Here is an 18,560-nt window from a genome sequence, read left to right on the forward strand (position 1 = left end):
TAACCAGGGTCAGGGATGGAAGGGGGGCTTGCCAGTTACCAGTGTATACGGACTAGGGCGGGCTCCCTTTGCAAGCAGGAGTTTGCCAGCAACTGTGTGTGTGTGTGTGTGTGTGTGTGTGTGTGTGTTTGGGTGTGTGTGTGTGTTTGGGTGTGTGTGCGCGCGTGCGCGCACATGTTGGTTAGGGAAACATGAAAAGATGCCTATTACAAGGAGAGATAACAGCCTGCGGGCAGCCTGAAGGAGCTTGGAGAGTTTCAGGAACAGCGAAGGGGGCCGTGTGGAGGTCCTGTGAGCTCCCAGTGTGAGTGAGGGTGAATCTGGCTGGCGAAGCTAAGTTAGTTTTTCCTCGGTGAATCTGTCAAAAAACAGGCTACATGTGCGGAAGCAATGTTTCTAAGTGAAAAAGCAGCGTGATAGTGAAGCAATGCTGGGCAGAGATGACCATGGACTGAGGAAGAAGCATCTCCAAGTTGGCTAAATGAAGGAAGATTCTTACCTGGGTTATGCTAATGAGAATAAGCATAATGGGGGGAGGGGGGCTCAGGAAAGGAGCCTGTCAGAGCCTGGCACAAGGGACACTGGGAAGTGCCTCAGAGATAGCCTGGGCTGAAGCCAGACAGACAAGTAATGCTGAACACTGTCGCCAACCGATCTGAACACAACAGCCACTCAAGACATGTTAATTCTTCCTAAACAACAGAATGGCTGTGAATGCCACGGAGTTATTTTAAATCCGCATCTCCCGTTTATAAGGGTCTGCGATCTTCATATTATCTTTGAATCCACGTTTACATGAGGAGCCCTTTGTTTTCAGTCATCATTACAAAGTAACTAAGCACTTCCTAACGGCTGGTGGCAGCAAAAATCTCAATCTCGAGATCAGATTTCTTACTTACGACGCCTAGCTCAGGATCACCTCAAGCTCTCACACACAATCAAGTACGAGGGTTATTCCGGGGGTGCAGAGATTCCTGGTGTGTTAGGGTTCCCAGAAAAAGCCATGAACTACACCATATACCTGCATAATAAGCAACTTAGCCTTACTACTTCAGTGCTACAATTGTCACTGTTATTGAAGACGTTCTGTTACTAGGTATGCGTGTTGTGAGAGGAAAACTTATTTTCCTTGGTAGGGTGCAAGCAGCTTACTTCATATGTATCTTAAGTGGCTTAGTGGCTAAAGTACATAATCTCTTCGGCTGTGTGCCTCAATTACATTTATTTTATTGTAGGTGCCTACTGCACAGTTAATCACCTTCATCCGTATTGTTAACCTGATCCTTGAAATATTTATACTTCCAGCACACATCGATTATTTTTTTGCCATTCTTTCATTTGAAAAGAACATTAATGGTTAGAGAAATAATGGATGCCATGTTCTTCATATCACAAATTATTGTGACTTTTATACTCAATGACTAGTTGTAACAAAAACTCAAAACCACAACTGTAAGCGACTAAAAAAGGACAATGAAAACAGAGTTCGTTCTATGGTTGCAGGCTGTTTGACATTTCCCAGCCTGCCCAGAATTTTATAAAAAGAAACGACCTTGAAAATAATTAAGCATATCAAGTGGTAAGGCTGCAGCTCACTGAAATATGACAATATGTTCATATCTTTATAATGCTGCTGAGCTTTCATGAACTAGAAAGAAGTTCCATTGCTCTTTAACCAATTTATACTTGTATTTTTATAGGCTGATACATACTCACTACAAGGCCATTCTAATCTTTGTTTCCCTGTATCCCTATGAACTTGAAAATAAAGGCAATCAGGTCTCAGCCCACTAGACTGGGAAAAAGATCAAATATTGCAAGAGGCAAAAGAGGCTGGCTTATTTTTTTTTTCAGTCTGTTTAATTAGAGTGCTCTTAGTAAAACTACAAATTCAAATTATCTTTCTCTGTTCAATGCTTACTAATTTAAATGCTCTTTAAAAGGGAACATGTAAGCATCTTAATAAATAAATTTAGCTGCAGGGCTCCTGGGTGGCTCAGTTGGTTAAGCTGGGTTGAGCATCCGACTCTCGATTTCAGCTCAGGTCATGATCTCACGATTTGTGAGATCGAGCCCCATGTCAGGCTCTGTGTTGACAGTGCAGAGATTCTCTTCAGAGGGATTCAGAGCCTACTTGGGATATTCTCTCTCTCTCTCTCTCTCTCTCTCTCTCCCTCCCTACCCCTCCACCGTTCTCCCTCCCCCTCTCTCTCTCAAAATAAAAAAAAACTTTAAAGTAAATTTAGCTGCTGTCACTTTATAAAAGGAGTAAATGCAACTAAAACAAAAACAAAAACACAACAATCACAAGTGAGGGGATGGACAGAAAACACTTCCAAGACACCATGGGACGGACCCATGATGCCCCAACGCCCTGTTCAGTGCTGGGAAGGGCTGAAGGAAGTCCTATTCAGCCACACAGAAGGACCTCAGGACACAGGAGGACTGACAGGTCCTAGGAAAATCAGAATCTCCAAGGTGGAAACCAATCCGTCAGAGGAATAAAGAAGCAGACCCCCTAGTCCAACTTCTTGGCTGGGTCTCCTCCCTCCTCCTGCCCCAGCACAGTCATACCACAAAGTTTAAATGTGTATGAAGTGTTGAGCTGATTTCTCCCAACAGGTCCCTTTGAAAAGGGCTTGAAGGAGGAGGTTGTAAAAGCAAGGCTGCTCTCAGAAGGTGATGGAATGCCCTGGAAATCTGACATTTACAAGTGCTATCCGGTCCAGCCCCAGTGAGCTGAACCCTTTACACTTCATCCTTTCCTCTTTCTGTGCCAAAAACAGGGCAGGAGGTGGGGGAGAAGATTTCTTACAAAAGATTCTAACTTTCTACTTAGCACATGCAGGAGCAGCACTGCTGGGACTGGCATGAAATAAGAGTCCCACAGCCCTGGGGCCCCTCGGTGGCTCAGTTGATTACGCATCCAACGGGCTCAGGTCATGATTGCATGGCTTGTGAGTATGAGCCCCGCATCGGGCTCTGTGCTGATGGCTTGGAGCCTGGAGCCTGCTTTGGATTCTGTGTCTCCCACTCTCTCTCCCCATCCCCCGCTCACACTCTGTCTCTCCCTCTCTCAAAAATAAATAACCATTAAAAAAATTTTTTTTTCAATAAAAAAAAAAAAGAATTCGACAACCCTGATTCCCAAGGATGTCTGCGGGGAGTGCACATGGATGGGGAAAAGTTAGTAACGGAGGAGGTCAGGCCCATAGAAGGGCTGTTCCTAGAGTCAGAATCTTAACAAATGAGCGGGGGACCCAACTGCTCATATTAAGTAAGTACCCGCCGTGTGCAGGTGCAAGGTCCTGGCAGAAACAAGACTGACAATGTCTCTGCTCACGTGAAGTTTATATTCTTGTAAACAGTGGCGAGTAGTAACAATAGAATCTTTGGGAATGATTAGAGAAACATCTACCCACCAGTCATTCATTCACTCACAACAGACTGAAAGCATCATGCGCACCAGGCTCTGTGCTTGCTGCTGGGAGTATACCATGGTAAGTAACACATCAGCAGAATCTGGGAATCAGTCACACACAGATGGTAAATGGACCTACAGGAATTAATGAGGAGACCCAGGACAAAGAAAGAGGGGAAAGGAGCCCACAAATACGGAAGGTGGTGCTGTAGGAAGAAATGTGGGAGAGTATGGTGTCACTCAAGCCAGTGTTAAGCACTTTAAGCAAAGTGTTACGAGAAGGGAGTCATCCACAGTACAGTTACAAAGTCAAATTCAAAGAGGAGTCAGCACTCGCTGGGTTTTGCAGCTCTGAAGACCAGCACAGTTCTGAGTGACTTATGCACCTGAACACCAGACCACAGGCAGACGAGCCAACAACAAGGAAGTGAAGACTAAAGGCCTGGACAGTTTCATAGTCCTAACTGTGCAAAAAGACAAGATTCAAAGATAAATGGAGAAAGAGGTCAGGCAGAGGAGTTCTTATTTTTTCCTCCTCTTCCTCCATTTCTCTCTTCTTCCCTTTCTAAAATAAAACAGACTTAACCACATGTAAAGGCTGAAAAGAGAAAATAATGGAGAATAGATAACTGGTGTTAAGTGAGGTCCCTAAAAGAATAAAAAAAATGATGGGATCTAGAAAGCAAAAGGAGACTCCCACTGAGTATTGAGGCACAGAAGGAAGAAAGATACTGCTGAAGGCAGGGCTAGGGTGGGTGGCACAAGGGGGGGGGGGCGGGAGGCTGGGGGGTATGCAGGCCTGAGGGAAGGAGCACAGCTGGAGTGGGGAGCACAGGTAAGGTGGGGAGCAGGGCTGGGGTGGGAAGCATGGGTGGGGTGGGGAGCCAGGCTGGGGTGGGGGGCACAGCTGGAGTGGGGAGCATGGGTGGGAAGCACAGGTGAGGTGGGTAGCCGGGCTGGGGTGGGGAGCAGGGCTGGGGAGCAGGAGGGAATTAAAAGTCTGAAGACTCTCCGACCAGGAAAATTCTCAGGCAACTTCCAGTGCAAGCGAAGAGGCCCCCAGAGACCGATAACCGATATTTTGGGTTAGGTTAGTGGACAACTGGTACAAGTGGTGGTCCGGGACGGGCGCAGGTAGAACAGCTCTGATTACTAAACGTGCCTCACACAGGAATTTATAAAATTTGTCCAACTAGGCAGTGAAGAAATTCCCCGGGAGCACAGGGTCTCACACATTTTTAAGTAAATGCTTCCGCCTGTGGGAAACCCTGTCAATGGGGACACTGCCAAATCAGCATCAAGCTCAGTAACCTAAGAGGGCCGCACGAGAGCAAATGCATGCTGGCGTGCACGTCTGAACTTAACCGCTGAGGAATCCCGGCCATGAGGGCCACCCTCCAACACCCTCACCCCAGTCACGGGGCTCCAGGCGAACTGCTTCACCTCGCTGTGTCCCAAGCTTTCCTTTCCCTTCTTTAATTTTTTTTTTAATTTAATTTAATTTTATTTATTTATTTTTAAAAAAAAATTTTTTTTTCAACGTTTATTTATTTTTGGGACAGAGAGAGACAGAGCATGAACGGGGGAGGGGCAGAGAGAGAGGGAGACACAGAATCGGAAACAGGCTCCAGGCTCTGAGCCATCAGCCCAGAGCCTGACACGGGGCTCGAACTCCCGGACCGAGAGATCGTGACCTGGCTGAAGTCGGACACTTAACCGACTGCGCCACCCAGGCGCCCCATTTTAATTTTACATTTATTTATTTTTGAGAGAGAGAGAGAGACAGAGCACAAATGGGGGAGGGGCAGAGAGAGGGAAACCCAGAATCCGAAGCAGGCTCCAGGCTCTAAGTTGTCAGCACAGAGCCCGATGCGGGGCTCGAACTCACTAACTGTGAGATCATGACCTGATTAACCCACTGAGCCACCCAGGCACCCCTCCTTTCACTTCTGTAAAGAAAGTCCTATGTACTTTTCCTTCAGTCCTCAGGGTGCTGTAGGGATGAATGTGCATCTGTCTAAAGCTCTGGCCATCCGAGAAAGGAGCCCACTCCAACCTGGAAGTCCCTTCCAGGCCACACGCTGGCATGGTCCCTTTGTATTCATGAAGAGAAAAGGCACAGATTGTACAGGGTTTTTCACAAGCGTGGCTCTCACCTGGCTCGTGTGTCCCTGCACGCGTGCCGGGACTTGCCCTAATCACGAGAAAAACAACACAGCGCTGCCTGAACACGCGGGGAGTCCGGCGACTCCCTGCTCGCGATTCGCTGGGTGAGAAGGCCTATTATCCTTCTGCTCACCCAGAACGTAAGCCCTTTATTTACCAAGTGTCTGCTCAATCAGCACAGAGCCTTCGTGTTCTGTCCCCTCTGCTCTGTTGACTCTTGGATCCGGCAGGGTGCTGGAGTCTAGGAACCACGTCACCCACGGCACCCCGTCCACGTTACGTACTCAGCATAATGTTAGCTGCTGCTGGTGCTTGCCAGGCTGCTACCTGCCCGCGGACTGCTACTTCTGTGTTTGGATGGAGTGAGTGCCATCACTTGTAAACACTCTATTCTAGCAGCTAATGGAGCACCTGGCACAGAAAAGAGTCAGCGATTATGAAGTTGTTCATTGTACCACATCTGTCTTTCTCCATCATACATGTATCTGGTAAGCATAGGTGCTTAATGAGATTTTCTCTGATCACTAAGCCATGGTTTTCTGCTACTCTTAAAATTTGGGATACTATAATATTATAAATTAAAATATCATAATACTTTCTCAGAAAGTATAGAAATAGCTTATGGACTGATGGGAGTATGGGGTTACATGAATATCAATATTCAAATATCATCAAATTGTATCTAAATATACACATTTTATTGTCTGTAAATTATAATTCAATTTAAAAAGGAGATTAGAGTGAAAAAACAGAAGTATGGTTTCAAGGAGTAGCTTTACTACGCCCCATGAAGATTATTGGCGATACAGATATAAACATAAATTTTATTTATAAAATCCTATTTGTGTACCAACACTATCTCATGGTATTTTGTGACAGGGGAACTATCCCTTCATTGCACCAAAAACTAAAGATAGGTTGCAAGATTATTTTTACATAAATTCTGATGATAAACTTAGTGTTCTCCTAATAGAAAAAACAAAACAAAACAAAAAGTATCCCTGAGTTTACAAGTCAAGTAAAATACCTGCTTTGGTCTTTGAGATTTAGCATAACAATTGCCCACATATTAAACAAACAAACAAACAAAGGTTATTTTTTTCTGCAATAACTTTTATACTACAGAGATACCCTAACCTTTAAAACTCCCTCCTTGAAAATATTTCCAAAAGACATGTCTGATAAAGACTTAGTATCCCAAATATATAAAGAACTTGTCAAACTCAACACCCAAAAAACAAATAATCCAGTGAAGAAATGGACAAAACACATGAATAGAGAGACTTTTCCAAAGAAGACATCCAGATGGCTAACAGACACTTAAAAAGATACTCAACATCCCTCATCATCAGGGAAATACAAATCAAAACCACAATGAGATACCACCTCACTCCGGTCAGAATGGCTAAAATTAATAACTCAGGAAACAACAGATGTTGGTGAGGATGCAGAGCAAGGGAAACACTTTTGCACTTTTGGTAGGAAAGCAAACTGGTGCAGCCACTCTGGAAAACAGTGTGGAGGTTCCTCAAAAAATTAAAAATAGAGCTATCCTCTGACCCAGCCATTGCACTACTAGGTATCTATCCAACAGATACAAAAACGCTGATTTGAAAGGGCACATGCACCCCAATGTTTATAGCAGTGCTATCAACAATAGATGAATTATGGAAAGAGCCCAAAGGTCCACTGACTGATGACTGGATAAAGAAGATATGGGGTGTGTATACAAACACATATACACACACACATATACATACTATGGAATATTACTTGGCGATCAAAAAGAATGAAATCTTGCTATTTACAACAACGTGGATGGAAATAGAATGGATTACACTAAACAAAATAAGTCAGGGAGAGAAAGACAAATATCATATGATTTCACTCATATGTGGCATTTAAGAAACACAACAGATGAACATAGGAGAAGGGAAGGAAAAATAAGATAAAAACAGAGAAGGAGGCATATCATAAGAGACTCTTAAATACAGAGAACAAACTGAGGATTTCTGGAGGGGTATTGGGTGGGGGGGGGGGTGCTAAATGGGTGATGTGCACTGTGGAGGGCACTTGCTGGGATGAGCACTGGGTGCTGTATGAAAGTGGTGAATCACTGGGTTCTGCTCCTGAAAACATTATTACACTGTATGTTAACTAACCTAAATTAAAAAAAAAAAAAATCCCTCCCTACCCAAGGGTTAAAATTCATATTCAACTACTTAAGTTGAACCACACTTTCCATCAAAATCTGGAAGTACTTCACTTATGAAAAAAGACCGGGGCATTCCAGCACGAGCATTCATTCAACTTGCGGAAATAAAGTATCCTTCAGTCCCTTACAATTCTGCTCAACAACATTCGCTAGGGAAAGTTTCAAACATTTATGGGAGATACTCCTGGAAAGAGAGGGCAATTTACTGGTGTGTGAGATTGTCAAGTGGGAGAATCTGTCAATCACCTAATTACCAACTATTCATTGAGGAGGGCTTTTAAATACACTGTAAATGAAACATGTAAAATTAGCCATGATTCCAAATGTATTATACTGTATGAAACAAGAACAAAAGCCTTTTTCAAAATATGTAATTTATTCAAAGGAGTTCCTTACTTTAAATACATTCTCCATGAAAAGCAACTTGTATTGACCCGAGTTACTACATCTTCCACAGACCTTTCAGAACAACAAGATATGTGGGAATTTATTCAAAAGCAACAAGAGAATGGGAAACAAGTCTTCCAGTCCAAGCTAAAGTTACACAAAATCACTAAGGAGATCATTTTTTATTCCATTCTTTTATATTTCATTGTCTCCTCTAGGCCACAACACAAGCCCCCTTACTGGGAACCACAAGATAATTCTTACTTTTTACATGACACTTAGTCTCAGAAACAAAGTGTGGAGTTGCAAAATTGAAGATCAGTAAACAACCAGTGTCCATCGACTACACTGATGAGTACCAGTGTATAAAAGACCATTCCTACTCGCTGCCATGCTCCAGATCCGAAAAGGGAACCAAAATTCAGGGCTGTATTTGTCCCCTCAGAGCCCTTGGCAGAGAGAAAAAACATGAAAATAACAGCAAAAACAACACATCACTTAAAATTGAACTGACACTATAATGAGGAAGCAATATTTTGTTCTTTAAAATAAAAATGACAGGGTACTTTGGTGGCTCAGTCAGTTAAGCACCCGTCTTAAGCTCAGGTCATGATCTTGAGGTTTGTGGGTTTGAGCCCCGCATCGGGCACTGTGCTGACAGCTCAGAGCCTGGAGCCTGCTTCGGATTCTGTGTCTCCCTCTCTCTGCCCCTCCCCTACTTGCACTCTGTCTCAAAAACAAATAAACATTTTAAAAAATGACATATATGATCTAACCATCAGCAACAACAACAACAACAAAAAAACATTTTTAAAGCAATGAGAATAACACTTATATTTGCCTTTTGTCCATGATACTGGTAAAGGCCGGCTCTTCCCCTGAGGCGGTGAGGTTAGCCACTCGAGTTAAAAGAACACATGAATAACAGACAAACAAAATGCACGAATCCCCAAACTACACACTTTCACCAAATTGGTGAAGTATATTTCTATTTAAAGTAAAATATATTTCTATATAAAGTAAAAGAAAGAGAAATTTAAAAATTTTTAAGCTTGTGATCTGAATATTACAGTCCACTGTGATTCATATTTGACCTGATGTTACGAAGATCTATGCTTATCTCCATGACATGGTCAAATATTTTCATAACAGCAGAGCCACCTATTTATGACATTAAGAAGAAAGTGATTTAAACCTTCACACACTCTGCTGATGTGCTGTGGTGTTGTATATTAAGGGCCATCTCTGGGTTAAGAGCAAAATTTATAACTTCACTGCTTTCTTAAATAAGATCCTATCGCTTACAATCCTCACATCATTTGAGAGTTTGTAAATTAAAAAAAAAAAAAGAAAATCAAAACAATCCATCATTATCAAGGGCAGAATGGACCCACAGTTGCCATGGCAATTGTCTAAATTCTAGACTTAATTTATTACTGAATAAGTTTTAAAAAATTCATAACCCCAACCACCAAGGGCAGATGAATATGATCTTCCCAAACCTCTCTGAGTTTTAATTGCCCACACACTACTCAACAAATGAGGTAAAAGTAGCTAAATATCATTTATTACTAGTTCTGGGTACCATTACTCTATAATTTGAAAGGCATTTCTCCTTCTGAGTTTATCACTTTGAGTTAATCACTTTGGTACTGCCATTAAAAATTGGGTGTTTATATGTAAGTGATGAATCACTGAATTCTACTCCTGAAACCAGTATTATAGTGTGCATTAACCAAAATTTAATAAAAAAGGAAAAAAGAGAGACAGAACAAAAAAAAATTACTAAATACTATACATGACAATGCCAGGCTAGAAGTTATACTCAGCAAGAAAAGTGTGCTCACTCTAAGGGACAGCTCAAAAAGACAACACAAAATCAGGAGATCACAGAGGAGAAGAAACATCTTTGTGGCAGAAGAGCACTGAATGGGCAAAGAATGAGCATGAAATTGTTGAAAAGTAGAATCTGTAAAGGCTGCGAGCCTCTTTCCAAGAAAAGCCTAGGGCACAAAATGTCTCCTGACCAGATTGGTGTGAGTCCTACTTGAAATACGGAGAAAATGAGATATGAGAAACATGTGTGGCCACAGAGGGACAGTGGATGATGATAAGTGCACAGTGAAGCCACTATTTCTAAGGATTGAGATAAAAATGGTGCAACTCAAAAACTGATGTCTACAATGATGTCAATCTCATCCAGGCAGATTTTCTAAACACTCAACCCAGCAACTCTGCCGGACCATCCTTATACCAGTCTTGGGGACAGAGCCCCCCGTCTGGCTTTCTGCTTTCAGAAGGGGTGCTGCCTCCATTTAGCGATGTTTATAAAAATGGCAGCAGCTTCCTATTTGAATGTTAATTACTGTTGTGATACACAAGATAATTTAACTTGCTTCAGTAATTTATTCTTCCTTTTAATTAGATGCAGTAATTGGAAAATCTTCCAGAATGTAACAACAGTTCCAAAGGTGAAATGGAAAGGAAAGAGAGCTTTCCCAGAGCATCTCAACTATAAATCTGGGGCTGGCTGTTCAACTGGCCACCACCTGGATGAACCATGCCAGGAATCACAGATGGTCCTTCTAGAATCAAGTAGGTGGCACCCACCACCTTTAGAGTTGATGGATTCAAGAAGAAGGCAAAGCCCCAGCAGACAGTTCATAGCTAAACTGAGAAGAATCTGAAAGACAAACCTTGAATGAATCCAGGAACGATATGACACAGTGCCGCTTTAAACCCTCTTCTCTGGGAGATATTCACACACAGTTCAAAGACACTGTAGGAGTACTGGCCAAAAACACGACTGGGGTGTGACGGGTTCTATTCATATTACTTCATTTATGGAAGTATTCTGGTGCTTGCCACATCATACATGCACATAAGTATTTACTGAAACAAGCAAATGAATGATTGGATAAGTAAATGAATGGGTGCATGCATGGCTTGGAAAAAATTATAGCCAATAAGTATTCAATACAGAGAGATACCATGCTAAACACTATTTCCTCCTCTCCTAATTTCCTTTTCATTGTACCCAAAGCTTTACTCCCTCTCTCTCCCTCAAATCCTTTTTAAAAAACATTCTATGACAGATTATTTCAATCATATACATAAATAGTGAGAATACAACATATAACCATCTTACAGATTCAATAATGATGGCCAATCTTCCTTCATTTCCAGCCTGTAATATCAGTCTTCCTATAGTATTTTAAAGGAAATCCCAGGTATCATATTTCACCTGTCAATATTTACAGGACTCACTTTTTTAAAATATTTATTTTTGAGAAAGAGAGAGAGAGAGAGAAAGAGAGAAAGAGAGAATGAGCAGGGGAGGAACAGAGAGAGAGGGAGACACAGAATCCGAAGCAGGCTCCAGGCTCTGAGCTGTCAGCACAGAGCCCGACGCAGGACTCAAACTCACGAACCGTGAGATCATGACCTGAGCCGAAGTCCGACGCTCAACTGACTGAGCCACCCAGAAGCCCTTAGAGGACTCATTTTTTAAAATCTCAATGTAATAATTCCTTAAATATATCAATAAGAATTCCTAAAAATCACTAAATATTCAGGTACTATACCTTTTCCCCAAATGTATTATAATATTTTACAGTTTGTATAAATTGGTATCCAGAAGAGGTCCAGACCTTAAGATTAGTTGATATATCTCCTAATCATTTTAACATACAGATTTTGTCCTCCATCTGTTTTTTACTTCAGTTGCATTTTTTGTTACTATTATTATTATATTATTTTAGTGAGAAAGGAAATGCAAGTGGAAGAGAGAGGGAGAGAGGGAGGAAGGGAGGGAGAGAGAGAGGAGGAGGAGGAGAAAGACGAGAGGGAGATGGACGAGTGGGGAGGGGAGAGAGAGAGAGAGAGACTGAGGGAGAGAAACAGAGACAGAGAGAGAGGGAGAATCTCAAGCAGGCTCCACACTCAGGGCAGAGCCTGACACAGGGCTCAATCCCATGACCCTGAGATCATGATCTGAGCCAAACTCAAGAGTTGGATGCTCAAATGACTGAGCCACCCAGGTGCCCTGCATTTTTTGTTATTATTATTGAAAAAAGTCATTAGCCCTATAGAGTTGCCCAGTCTAGATTTTTAAAACGTTGTATCTCTATGATGTTTAACTCCCTCTGCTCCCCTCTCCTCTGGACTTCCTGTTAATTGGTACTCAGAGGCCAGACCAGACTACACTTTGAACACTTTGAAATTTAGGAAGAATATTTCACAGCCTGTGTACTTCACCAGGAGACGTGTGGTCTCGGGCTAGCTCTCTACGGCCATCAGTGCTCACCGCCTGGACCCACTAATTCACTGGGGTTGCAAAATAATGGATTCTGACTTTTCTGAATCCTTCCTCATCTGTTTGCTACGCTACTTCTCTAAAAAGACACTCTCTCTTCAACTAGTTGGTTAATCTGAGATATAATATGTAAAGGAAAGCAAGCTAAACGCTTGATTCTTTGCTTTTTGTTTGCCAGTTTTTCATAGTAATGAGAATAGTCCCCAATATCATTAAAAAAATAGAAAATGTGAATTTTATTTTTAACTCTGAGATTTCCTTAAGGGGAATATTCTGTGTCATAAATCCAAAACTTTCCATTATCACAGTATTTTGGGGGGCTTGGGGTAAATAAAGATATAACGTACTCTAGAAGTATCTGTCTCAAAAACAAAAGAAAACAAAACAAAAAAAAACCCTACCTGTCTCATTAGGGCCTCTTCAATAAACAGACTTTTTTTTTAATTTGAACATCCCCAAGTAAGGAAGTTTTAATAAACAAAAAATCCTGTGTATTTATTTAAGAACATTAATTATCTAACACCTTCCTCTCAAAATCATGATGCAGATGCTTGCCACCTGATTCTGGAACCCAGAAGGACAGAATGGGTAGCAATCACTATACAAGTTTCCAGCAAGAGATGCCTCCCTTTGCAAACAACCCCCCAAACTGACCAACAGAGCATGTGATATAAGGAGCCATAAAGAGATGTGATAAAAACAACCAAACATCATGCAAGAAACATATTCTACTAGAATGTGTACATCATATGGGTTCTATTTTTTTCCCCTAGAGATAAAGTAATCACTTAAGCTACAAAAATAAAAACAGAGACCCTACTCTCCACTTTAGGGGAGAGCAGAGACACGTGTCCTCGAAATTACATGTAGCTGCAATGTAAGAAACCTGTCTGTTTACAAAATTAATGAGCAACTCACATCCTCTCGAGCCCCCAAAGCTGAGACCGCTCAGCGACAGCAGTGCATCTGACGTCCTATTTGCCACATAAAGGACGCAGGAAATTCAAGGGCAGTATGAAGTATGTCACTTCATGAATGGCACTTTGGCAACCAAAGATCCCCTCTACACACAAACCCACAGGAAATCTCAGAATTTCTGCTCCCCATGGGTATGGATGTTTTCTTCATTTGCGTGGGTCTATTTGTAAGAGACGGAATTCAAGTTACTGACTTACGAAACACGTGTTTCATAGACCACCTGGTTGGTCTGGTTTGGAATCCCCTCCGCAGTAAGCGGGGATGGACACCTACCTGTGAGACAACACAGTACTACTGTGCTAGCTGTGTGCCAAGCACCGGCGGTCCACACGAGGTGTCCTCCATATACCCACACACACACGGAAGCAGAAAAGTCAAATGGAGAGACTTGAAAAACTGGATTCTAACACCAGCACATTGATTTCCTGTATAATAGCTTAATCACCTCATACCTTCACTTCTACATTTTACAGAGAGAATTATCTTTGCTTATACTGCAGGGCCATCGTGAGTAACAAAAATAACTCTTAAAATCTTCACAGAAAGTACAGTTTGAACCTACAAATGAAGGAAACAAAGACAAACCTGAACAAATGGTCTCACCTAATCCAACTAAAAAGAGTTAATCCAAATAAAAAGAGAGGACACCTCCATGACTGGGGCTCCACTAACTGTCCTCCTCAGCTCCTCCCTACCGCTCCCTTTCACCTCCTTCCTTCCCCCTTTCTCCCACCACCAGGGCCTGCCTCCACCCGCCTCCGACTCTTCTATCACTTCCACCTCCCCCATTGCAGCCTCTCCCTCCTGCACAATTACAGCTCAGGACCTTAGAACTCTTCTAATCAAGCTCCTGCATTGTAAACCGAAAGGTGAGGCCTGCAGGGACAGAAACCACAGGCTCAGGGACAGCCCATTATTTGCAAAGCTGGCTCCTTGTGGCAGTGGGACTCCCGGTAGAAAGCTCTTGTGTGCTGCAATCACACCGTCTTCTATCTGGGACTCTTCACCACTCTTACTCAAGAAAGGGGCTTCAGGAACTGGTAAATGCATCTCATTGTTCTCCCACCATTATGAAGGGCTTCCAGTCATAAGCAGACAAACAAGGCGAAACTGACCGCATCAATCAGATTCAAATCCTTTGGAAGACACCTCCAAAGTTCAACTGTCTTCACCCTTAATCCATCTCACCCAGGAAGGAAGATTCAAGATGCTGATCCCACAGTGACCCTCTCCCAGTTACTCCCTTCAGAGTTCAGCATCATAGAGTCCATGGGTCAAATCCAAATCCTTCCTAAAGTAAGAAACAGCTCTTGATTCTTGGATGCAACACCCAAGCACAAGCAACACTACAAGGCAGGAAAGGCACCCCCCGCATGAGCACCATGATGCAGGGAGCCACAATTAGCACAGAGAATACAGGAGCTTGTGTTAAGAGCCCATTGCTCAATGTCTCCACAGCCTTACTCTTTAGCAAGTTAAATAATCTTAGCCTGTTTAACTTTATCAATCTTTTCATGATACTTTTGGCTCTTAAGACCCCTTGAAATTGTCCATGTTGCTTTTTGGAGAGAGTCTAGAACCAAGAGCAAGTAGATAAATTCCTTAGTACAAGAGAAAAGCCATCAACAAAAGTTATTAGAAAGTTTATATAAGTCCAGGACAATTAAGGAAATTTCCATGAAAAAAAGAGGCAGTAATCAAGGCAATAGTACTTTACAGATAGGCTAACTTGTCAACTTCCGGAACACCCGAAACTGAGGAGAAAACATCAAACACGGTCTCCCGAACATCATCTAACTTGATAGCTCTCACCATGGCTAAACACAAGAAGGCCTAAAACCCAGAGATGTCCAAGCTAAATCCTTCAAATATTGACAAAGTCAGGAAAAAGCAAGGTGAAGGAATTAGGGAAAAGGCAAATTCCTTTTCCTATAAAGTAAAGGAAGAAAATTAAATGAAAATCCTGACTGAGCTAGTAAAGTATGTGCAGGAGAAAAAACAGTAGTTGGGGGTGTGCTCTTGGTATAAAGTCTTGAAAATAATAAGACTGCTAAATTGCGAGCACCGGGGGAGGTGAAGTACTAGCTCAAAAGATGATGGAAATTGAGCTTTCCAAACTGAATTTGAAAAGGAGAGGTAAAAAGAGGTCAGCTCTTCATAGGCAAAGGGGAAGTTTGTATTATTTGGCTGGCTGTTTTAAATTAATATCCTGGAACATTAGCAGGTGAAAGAGCCCTGTAAAAACGACAGAGAGAGAAGCAAATGGAGTAGAAACAACAGTGTTTACACCTTACTAGTACAAAGGTATTTATTACTAGAAGGATTTACAAGGTGCTAACATGACATACATCAAAGTCAAAAGGCTAGCTTTAATAAATGATGAGGCATATGGCATGGAAGTGAAGCCAGAGGACTTGAAATAACTCCATCTATGCACATACTAGATTATTCTAAACCAAGTAAGCTACTCCAAGATCCATGAAATATCATGTTTTGTGATTCCCTAAGAGTCAGTATTCCCACTGTGTCAAACCAGTACAGGCACTTGGGTGGAAAAACTAAGAGTGAGAAGAATATACAACACTGGTCTTTTCTGAGACACTATAAAGCATGCTCAAAGAATCTGAAGACACACCCTGACCCAGAGAGGTCTCAGCCTTCATATTCAAAATGAACAAAAAGCAAATGCATTGCCTTTTTTCGCTCCTATCCGGAAATATATGGAGGTAACAGTTGAGAAATCAGAGCAGATGAGGAACAAGGGGTCAGTATAACTGACATCTAAGTCAGCACACACTTCGGCAGCATGGCGGATGTCCTCAACACTCACCTGGCCTCCTCTGGGAACAGCATTTCCTGTCATCCCCCAATCTGTACCAAAGATGTGTGATTTCCACTTCTAACACATCACACCTTGTCACAGACTGAATGTCTGTGTCTCTACACACTTCCTATGTCGAAGCCCTAACTCCCAGTGTGGCTACACTTAGAAAAGGTGCCTCTGAGGAAATGATTAAGGTTAGATGAGGTCATAATGGTGGGGTCCTGATCTGATGGGGTTAGTGTCCTTTTAAGAAGAGCCATCAGAGAGCTTCTTCTCTCTCACCATGAGTATCCACGAAGGAAAGGCCACGTGAGGACATATCAAGAAGGCAGCTGTCTGCAAGCCATAAAGAGTCCTCACCAGAAATCAAATCAGCTGAAACCTTGAGCTTGGATTTCTAAGTCCCAGAACGGTGAGAAAATACATTTCTGTTGTTTAAGCCACCCAATCTGTGGTATTCTGTTATAGCGGCCTGAGCTAAGACACACATATTCTGTCAAGTTTAATAACGACTTCCCAAACAGCAGGAACGGGATTTTTTTTTTTTCAACGTTTTTTTTTTTTTTTTTTATTTATTTTTGGGACAGAGAGAGACAGAGCATGAACGGGGGAGGGGCAGAGAGAGAGGGAGGCACAGAATCGGAAACAGGCTCCAGGCTCCGAGCCATCAGCCCAGAGCCTGACGCGGGGCTCGAACTCCCGGACCGCGAGATCGTGACCTGGCTGAAGTCAGACGCTTAACCGACTGCACCACCCAGGCGCCCCAGGAACAGGATTTTTAAATTTGTTTTTTACATTTCCTAATGCAATGCTCCATGAGGGAGGGTGTTTCACAAATGGCTTTGACTATACTAATGGTTGAAAACTGCCACTGACTACAGTAACACCCACAACAGTCCAGCAGCAATGACAGGGTTATCAGCCAGATTACCATTTTTACAGGCAAACACAGTTTTCTCCTTATTAAACAGTAGACTGTGGAATGCTCACCTTTTCTTCACTCGCTACCAAAAACTATCAGTAACAATTCAAGTACTATAAGTCCTTTCTGAGAAATAAACACCGAAATAAAATACCATCTGTAATGCTAATTTATGTGCACATGTGCGCTAAAAATACTATCAAAAATTTCTATCACGATTTTTATGTAAGATACTTAAATTCCTTGGTTTTATGCCAATTCACCTTGATAATAACAAAGTTGGTCACTATATGGTACACCTGAAACTAATTTAACACTGCATGTTAACCAACCGGAATTAAAATAAAAAGTTAAAAAAAATAAACTTAGGACAATACACGTTAGGCTTATAGAATACTAAAACATGAATTCATAGGATCACAAATTCAGAGAATCACAGTCTAGAGATAATTTAGGTCTTTTTTTTTTTTTCTTTTGAATGAGGAAACCAAACTCAGCGATATGAGTAACAAAGAGATCCCTTAATTCACAGAATCATGTTCTTCTACTGTATTGCTAAGGAATACATTTTTGGAAGTTAAATTCATAAATCTCAAAAAAAAAAAAAGCATAAATGTTTTTGTTAAACTCATTGATTAGGGTACCAGTAATAACCTGTTCAAAGGAGAATCCAAAGAGCAAACAAATATATAAGCCTCAGGAATGCTAAAAGAGGCAAAAATTGGCAAAGCTGGTCAGTATACAAAAGGCAATCATCTATTGCATTCTCTCATCATAATTAGCTGTCCATGGATGAGATCATTTCCTTCACTCTGATTACTACAACAGAGAGAGTTGTACAACTACTCAAAGATGATGACAGGCAGAGAGAATCTGGTTGGTTGAGCTACACAGAACATCTACTAATTTTTTTTTATAATTTCAAAATCTTCCACAATTTCCCCTCCCAGTCTCTCCCCATATATAAATACTATAAAAATAGAGAACAGCACAGTCAGTAAGCCAAGAGACAGAATTCAGAATTCTTGGTTGGCTGTTTAGTCGGGAAGAAGTCCAAGTTCATTTCACGCCCGCACAGAAATTCAGAGACACTGAAATCTCACCATGTTGGGCCAACACAGTCATCACTACAACTCTTTCCCCAGGATGACTCCTCATCATACAACAATCTCACCAGGGTGACCGATTCGGAACAACAGTTCCTTAATCTGGGTGGGGGTAAAGCCTGTATTTTAACTCATCTTCGGACTCTATGTCCCATACCCTTTCCACAACATCACTGGTCTAGTTAGCCCACAAAAGAATGTCTCTGATGCCCCTTGACATTTATGA

The 18,560-nt window shown here is 41.9% G+C and overlaps 1 protein-coding gene and 1 long non-coding RNA gene across 5 annotated transcripts in view; both read right to left on the reverse strand.

The window, feature by feature from the left end:
* SMYD3 (SET and MYND domain containing 3) overlaps positions 1-18,560 on the reverse strand; it is a 697,887-nt gene that overhangs the window by 366,786 nt on the left and 312,541 nt on the right. The gene's annotated exons all lie outside the window — the stretch shown is intronic.
* LOC147572753 (uncharacterized) lies at positions 5,163-17,425 on the reverse strand. Its single transcript, XR_015246414.1, has 2 exons — positions 17,058-17,425; positions 5,163-16,818 (listed from the first exon to the last, which is right to left on the reverse strand). It is a non-coding gene; the product is annotated as an uncharacterized LOC147572753 (long non-coding RNA).

Source organism: Puma concolor, chromosome E4 (assembly GCF_028749965.1).
Source record: "Puma concolor isolate L17-30 chromosome E4, mPumCon1.1.hap2, whole genome shotgun sequence".
In the NCBI taxonomy this organism is placed as follows: Eukaryota; Metazoa; Chordata; class Mammalia; order Carnivora; family Felidae; genus Puma; species Puma concolor.